Source organism: Poromitra crassiceps (genome assembly GCF_964638095.1).
Source record: "Poromitra crassiceps genome assembly, chromosome: 5".
In the NCBI taxonomy this organism is placed as follows: domain Eukaryota; kingdom Metazoa; phylum Chordata; class Actinopteri; order Beryciformes; family Melamphaidae; genus Poromitra; species Poromitra crassiceps.
This window is the reverse complement of record NC_139642.1, coordinates 61,758,775-61,766,864: the sequence shown is the minus strand read 5'-3', so window position 1 is coordinate 61,766,864 and position 8,090 is coordinate 61,758,775.

Below are 8,090 nucleotides of genomic sequence, written 5' to 3'. Positions count from 1 at the left end.
CTGACCACAGAGGAGGAGCGAGAGAGAGAGAGAGAGAGTTTCCAGCCTCCCATCTAGCCAGAGCAGGTCCAGGGGAGGGAGGGGGTCTCGTCCTCCTCCCTGCCCAGGCGAGGGTGAGGAGAGCTGGGGAAGGAGCGCTGCTCGGGCGGCCTGGGTCTGGAGCTCGCCTGGAACTCCGTCTGTTTACATTCACCTTCACATGGAATGCCCCATGCTGTCGTCCACACACGTGCATCTGTCTGCATGCTCGTGAGTTTGGTCACACTGTGAACAATGCATTCTCCAGCCTGCCCCGCCCTGCAGAGCCTGTGTGCGCGCACACACACACACACACACACACATGCACACAGACACGCACGCGCGCACACACACACACACACACACGCACGCGCGCACACAGACACACACACGCGCACGCGCACACACACACACACACACAGACACACACACATTCCAAACCAAACATTGGCTCCATCGCTATACTCATGTTCTAGACTCTCCGTTTTTCCTCGGACCCTGAAACAAAAGTATTCTATGCTTGTCACTGGAGAAATACCTTAGGAAGACTTTCAGGGTTGCAATGTCGGTGGAGGCCACCGGAGGGCACTACTGTGTAAGCAGTACTCACACACAACATTGTCAGAGGAGCAGAAGACTTAGCCACGAAAACGTTTCATTTGTGACCAAATGGACTGTGCCAACTACCTTTTTTCTACAACAAGCATGTGTGTTTCCCCCTGAGCCCCCTCTGGAGGTTGTTTTTTAATTCATTCTCACACAGATGTTGCCTTTACCAGTAACAGCCCGATGGACTTTGTTGCACTTTTTGTGAGGGATTCCTTCCTGACGCCTGTGAAGGCCTCGCGGCAGGAGCCAAACTGTTGAAAGACTAATTGATTAATTGCAGCCAACTTTTAACGACGGCACGCTGTATCTTCCAGTTCATACCTTTTCAGCTGACATGTTTAATCCCCATTCCAACTGACTTTGCACCATCTATTTAAAAAAAAAATCTCACATTTAATGAATGAATTGACACAGAAATATGTGTCAACCTTTTGATAAATAAATAGTCGATTGCAGCTCCACAAAGTTACAATGTTACCATTCAACCTTGGGGGAAAAACACTGTTGGTATGAATAGCATGCAGGGAAGGCGGTTCACTCGCAGCAGAGCACATTCTACTTTCAAGTCAAAAGCACACGAGCTGCTCCTCGTTTCAACACAAAACACAAGCTTGAAACAACACCTTATCATTTTCAGATCAATTACTGTCAATACATCAGAGCAGCGAGCAGTGGTGGGTAGAGTAAACAAAAACGGTATTCAAGTAAAAGTACACTTGAGTAAAAAGTACTCAAAGTAGTACTAAAAGTACTAAAAGAATTGCTTCATTACAAGTTAAAAAAAAAAGTATCTTGTAAAAAATGACCCAAGTAGTGAGTAAATTCATGACTAACTAGATGAAATGTATTATGGCAACGTTATGCGACGGTCGTCACTTTCTTAACCCTGGATGTAAGCGGTGCAAACATGATGGTAAGGAGATGGGTTTGGATTAGAAGTTGGAACATTTCCTTTCATTAATCCATGTCTTCAGTTGAGCAGCTTTTGGGATCGAGGTGCAGAGATCTGAAGGCACCACACCAACTATTCAGCTACAACAAAGCATTCCACAGCTCTGTCAGGAAAAGTGGCTGCATTTAACCATGTGGATTTAAACCCATTCCCCTCCTGCCCCAAGTCCAATTAACCATGTGGATTTAAAAACCCATTACCCACGGTGGCTCAGTGGTTAGCACTGTTGCCTCACAGTAAGATGGTCCCGGGTTCGAACCTCCGTCCATCCCAGGTCCTTTCTGTGTGGAGTTTGCATGTTCTCCCCGTATTCGTGTGGGTTTCCTCCCACCATCAATACATGTATGTTAGGGTTAATACTCCTGTCAGTGCCCCTGACCAAGGCAATGGCAAAAGGTACTGGAGTTGGTCCCCAGGCCCTGCACTGTGGCTGCCCACTGCTCCTAGTTCTATGAAGGTTCCTAGTAGAGGATGGGTCAAATGCCGAGGATGAATTTCCCCATGGGGATAAATAAAGGATAACTTAACTTAACCTGTCCCAAGTCCAATTAACCATGTGGATTTAAACCCATCCCCCTCCCATCCCCCTCCTCATGAGGTCTGGATCCACGGCCCCACTTTTAAACTCGTCTGAGAAGAAGCTGATTTTAGTGCCAAACACAACCTTAAAAGGGGCTCAATGTTCCATTGATCAGTATTAGATTATAGGTGTAGGCGTCACACTTTTGGCTTGGAAGTAACAGCACAAATCGCATTTGTGTTTCTATTTTTACGAAATCTGGGGAAATTTTGATAGTCTCCCACACCCCTTTGTTAGTGTGCCCCTCCCCATCCTCCCCTTATCTTTACCCTCCTATATGGCTGCATACGATTGGTCATCCAGCATGGACCTGCACCTGTGACTCAAGTGCCAAGTGTCTTCCCCCGATCCTGAAGTGTACTGTAGTCATCCGGGCTCTCTAGTTGCTAGTTTTGGATCCCAGGAACGGGAGGTGTTGTGGAGGTGTTTGGAACCTCGCTACAGCCTCTCCCCTCCAAAACTCTCCTGCCATCCAAGATGGAGGGTAGAGGAGGGGAGAACGGCGTGTAGGAGAGCTTTTTCTTCCAATCAGGACATTGTGTACCAAAGCCTTGAAATAGCCCCCTCTTGTGGCATGACGACAATGTGCAATTTCATACTGCATCTTGAAGACTGACTGTTTACTATGTGTGTAAAATATTTTTTGAAAATTGTGATCTTGGATTCTATAACTACTGTGCAATTTCTGTCGTTGGAGAACCCGTCGAAAGTCTATATTGCTGTAGATAACCAACCAAAAGCCCAATATTTCTATGAAGACCCGTAAGGACATATAACTTATTTTGAGATCTCTTTTTTACGTTGGGTTATAGCGGCACTAGGCAGAGATATATTCTGTACAGAAATATAGAATGTGTGCAGACTTTGTTACACATTGACTGTTAAGTGTTCTTTCTCAATGTTGTGCACTGACTTCAAAAGATTTCAAATTTGTATTTATTTAGAGCCAACGACTGCATTGCTGAGTATGTATTGTCGAAGATGTATCATTTGCCTTGAATGTAACGTATTATTAAAAAAGGCTGTTAATTAGTGTCTCTTTCCTTACATTGAATTTGTTTGGAGCAGGGTTGTTTGCAAGTCACTACGGTATTACTTTTAGCAGTAACCCAGTAATATAACTATGTATAATATAAGGAAAATAATAACTTGTAGGATTTCAGTAATATTATACCAGTTACTTTGTCAAGTAACTCAAGTTGTAAAGCTGTGTTCACACCGAGATATTTATTTTTCGCTCTCTCGCTCGATTCAACCCTTTGGAATCGCTCGGTCGCTGTGTTTAAATCGCTCGTCAACAAGCACAAGAATTGATGGACATCTGGGGGCTATAACGTTACGCAATGTCACGATGTTTGTCCACTACGAGTCACCGTAGTTGTTTACAACCCTCTCTGCCTGTGATTGGCCTAGCGTCAAACGTTCATCCAATCACATTCGCTTGGCTATCCTGCGTCTCTTTCTACAGTCTGTGATCAGACAGACAGCAGTTTCGCTTGCTAGCATGCATGAAAGACGCCACTGTGTGTTTATGTTTTTGATATAGTCTGGTCTCTGGTTTAGAATGCTGCCGCTACTCTTGGCAGTGCACGTATGTAGCCTACAGACAAATAAAAAAGAAAAGATGAATGAGAATTGATCAAGAGTTATATAAAAACAGTGTCAATGCCCATTTACTCATTCTAACACAAGATTGACATGTATTTGAATGTAAATATGTATCAGTATGTGGTGTTTGCCCAGCCCTTCATTGGGAAATGCAGCTTTATGGAGTGGGATCACGTGGAGATGGTCTTCAGAAACTTTGATGAGATTGACAGTAAGTAAACGGTGAAGCCCATGCTCACGGTGAGACTGACAAGGTGAAGGCCACAACACACTCGTCCACCTCGTATAAAGCTTAATAACAACTGATTCACTTGGACTTGTCTATTCATAGTATTCCCATGATGTCACATACATTTCCCACCAATATGGCACTTTACACTACACACAGCTCATTGGCTGTGTGTAATTAGATTGTAATCACCTGTTAATTGATTTACAATCAGACCAAGATGTCTGTGTGGTGATGTCACAGAATACTATCACTACTGGTCTACTTGTTGCTGTGAGTTTTGTATTGTTGTGCTAACATTCTGGTATGATAAACATGGACCTGGAACCATTCTGCCTATGTTTGAATCTGGTTTTCTATTTTGACACTTATGAGCACTCAGTGCAGACTCAGAGTAGTTAACTGTTTCTTTAATGATTAATACATGTCAGTTCGTGAATATATTAGTTAATCATTAGATAGTTGTTGATTAGTCGGTCAATTCCTGAATAGAGTGGTTAATGATTAGTAAATGTGAAAATAATAATATTAATAATTGAAAACAAAATATTAAAAAATATATATATACCCCCCCGCCCCCCACCACCACCAATTTGGGTTAGGGTATGGTCGTGGTTAAGAAAACCCTAATCTTAACCACATCTATTTGACTTGCTGCATGTTCTGTGTGTTTGAGCTGGGCTGTAGTCCAGTGGTGAAATACCATGCCTTCCAACCCAAAGGTTTGTGGTTTGAATCCCGGTACGGACACTAAAACCTTTTCAAGTCTTTCATTGGGAAAGCCATAACAAAACTGCCTAGAGATCCATTGTAAGTTACCTAGCTGATGGTCTAGGGGTTAAGGCAGTCACCTTAACAACCGCATTGTATGTGGAGAAGTGCAGGTTCGATTCCTGCAGGGGATTTGAAGTCGTCTCCCCCCCCCCCCATCCCCACCCTCCCCTGCCATCTCCTGGCCTCCTTCCTTCACCCTGCTCTCCCCACCCCTTCCTTCCTCTCCCCTCCCTCTCCCCACCCCTCCCTCCTCCTCCCCCCACCATCTCCTGGCCTCCTTCCTTCACCCTGCTCTCCCCACCCCTTCCTCCCTCTCCCCCCCCACCCCTCCCTCCTCCTCCCCCCACCATCTCCTGGCCTCCTTCCTTCACCCTGCTCTCCCCACCCCCCTCCCTCCTCCCCCCACCCTCCCCTGCCATCTCCCGGTCTCCTTCCTTCACCCTGTTCTCACTCAACCACTCTCACCAGCTCTGCAGGGACTGTGCCTGCTCCCCTCTCTCCTCTGCGGGTCAGTCCCTGCAGAGATGGTAGGAGAGTGGTTGAGTGCGAACAGGGTGAGAGGAAGGAGGCCGGGAGATACATAGATAGATGGCAGAGGAGGGCATTTTGTTGGAGGACGGGAAGGGAGACAGGAGGGAGTTGGAAGGACAGGGGGCTTTGAGGGGGGAGATGGTTGTCGTCTCTCTTGCCTTCTTCTCGCTCTCCTCCCTGTCCTCTTGCCTTATCCTCTCGCTTCTCTATCCTTCTCCTGTCTTCTCTCTCCTGCCTTTGTCCTCTCTCTTGCCTTGTCCTCTCTCCTGCCTTGTCCTCTCTCCTGCTCCTGCCTTGCCCTCTCTCTCCCTGTCCTCTCTCTCTCCTGCCTTGTCCTCTCTCTCCTGCCTCTCTCTCCTGCCTTGAAGTCCTCTCTCCTGCCTTGCCCTCTCTCTCCTGCCTCTCTCCTTCCTCTCTCTCCCTGTCCTCTCTCTCTCCTGCCTTGTCCTCTCTCTCCTGCCTCTCTCTCCTGCCTTGAAGTCCTCTCTCCTGCCTTGCCCTCTCTCTCCTGCCTCTCTCCTTCCTCTCTCTCCCTGTCCTCTCTCTCTCCTGCCTTGTCCTCTCTCTCACCCCCCACAATGGATCTCTAGGCAGTTTTGTTTGTTTTGACTCGAAAAGGTTTTATTGTTTTAATAAACAGATCACTATTCAAAACTTGACAAGACAAAACTGAACTAAACCAAACACAGACAGTAGGCTAAGCCCCTGCAAATGGGTCCAGTTACAGTATGTAGGCAGCAGTCCTGGTGCCTTCCCCTGTCAGAAGCCGGGACATGAATCCCCCATTGAAGGATGCAGCCCCTCCTATGCAGAGACAAACATAATTAGTTTTCAATTAACCACACAATACAACAAGAGTCCCCTTCAACACAACTATTATTACATTGACTTTCCCATACGTCACCATTTATAATGACTCCAAGTAGTTTAACCCCTCAAAAATTGGTTTTACAGTTTTTCACAATTGTTTAAACACATTAGACACAATGTGCACAACCTGAAACTGAACATGCAAAGGCATAATTCTACTGATAAAGCATTCATATAGTGTTTTCCATTCTGCACACCAGTGTTCAATGGGTGCTTAGAAATGTCTACTCATATGATGTATGTGTTTGTCATTTGAAAAGAAAATACCATTTAGTGAAGAGTTAACACTGTTTTGAGGGCAAAGTGTGCTTTTGCAAGAGAAGTGTAGGATTTTGCATTTTGTGTGTGAGTTTTGAGATTTGTGTTTCGGGTTTTGAGAAAGTGAGGTAGTCTATCAGGAAATGTGTTTAAGCAATTGTGAAAAACTGTAATCAATTAAACCCCCCTACTGAATCACACTTGGCATGTTCCACTGCTCCCCGTCTACAAGTGAGGTTGGACCATGGGTTGGACCCATCTGCCTCCGTTTCGCCTCCTCAGTCCAGACCAGGAAACTGAGAACTGAGAAGAGGTGAGAAAACACACGGGGGTACAAACATTTTGCACAATGTTTCCCAATAAAGTCATTAGCTAATAAAATGTCTCTGTGTTGTTATTTAACTGTTTGAAGGGATTTTACAACGTGAGAGATTGCAGGATTACGTGGACACAGCACACGGAGTGTTAACTATCGCCCAGGCAGGAAGGCTTCCCCGCAGACAACAAATCGGCAATTAAAGTTTTTTTGGTACCGCCAAGCAAAAGGTAGACAGGAAATCTACTGCTGCACTACCCGGGTGCCCAATTTCATGTCAACCGTGTGTACCGGTGTCAAAGTCACCAGACATGCCAATGAGAGCCAGTGGAGTGATGGAGACGTGGAGGGGGGAGGGAAGGCGGGGCATGTTGGTCACAGAAATCCACCTGTAACCCGGGCCGCCTACCTTGTGCTTCTCTTAAAGGAACACTCCGCCCATTTTCAACCAGCTTTGTATCATTAGAACATCAGTAGTATATCAGAAAACTGTAAACTGTTTTGAAGTCTGTCATTTAATTTGACAGTTATTGAGTGTTAAAGTGTGGACCAGTGATGTCATTGGTCACTGGTCCTAACTCAAATTAATAACTCATTAACTCAAATCAACTCTCAATAACTGTCAAACTATTCATCATTCATCTAGTTTTTGAGTTAATGAGTTATTAATTGGGAGTTAGTGTGGACCAGTGATGTCACTGGTCCACACTTTAACACTCAATAACTGTCAAATTAAATGACAGACTTCAAAACAGTTTACAGTTTTCTGATATACTACTGATGTTCTAATGATACAAAGCTGGTTGAAAATGGGCGGAGTGTTCCTTTAAGTAAAGAGTTTGAGTGGAGTCCCACCTCGTTCTTTTTGTTCTCCCCGACAAACAACGCGGCCACGTGGGCCGGCAGAACGTTCTCCAGCAGCAGGTGGTTCAGGTTCTCCCTGGTCTCTATCTCGTCCTGATCCGTGTGGTTCTTGTTCTTCAGCAGTCGGAAGCACGACTCGTTCTAGCAGAGAGAGGTGAGAGTGAGAGTGAGAGTGGTGAGGATGAGGGAGGTGTTTTTTCTTCTTCTTCTAAATATATATATATAAACTCCTCCTTATACTACCTTGTATATTTATTCATTCTTTCTAATAAATTGTATACTTGTAATGTCGTCAGAGGCAATTATGTACAGTAATATGATAGCAAGTAGGCTAGATACATTTATAACTGGCCCTTTGAGGGCAATCATAATGCTGATGTGGTCCAGGATGAAATTGAGTTTGGCACCTCTGTTCTAGGTCACATAATTCTGTACCTACAGTATATGTTGGTGACACCATATAAGTAAGGGATAATAATCA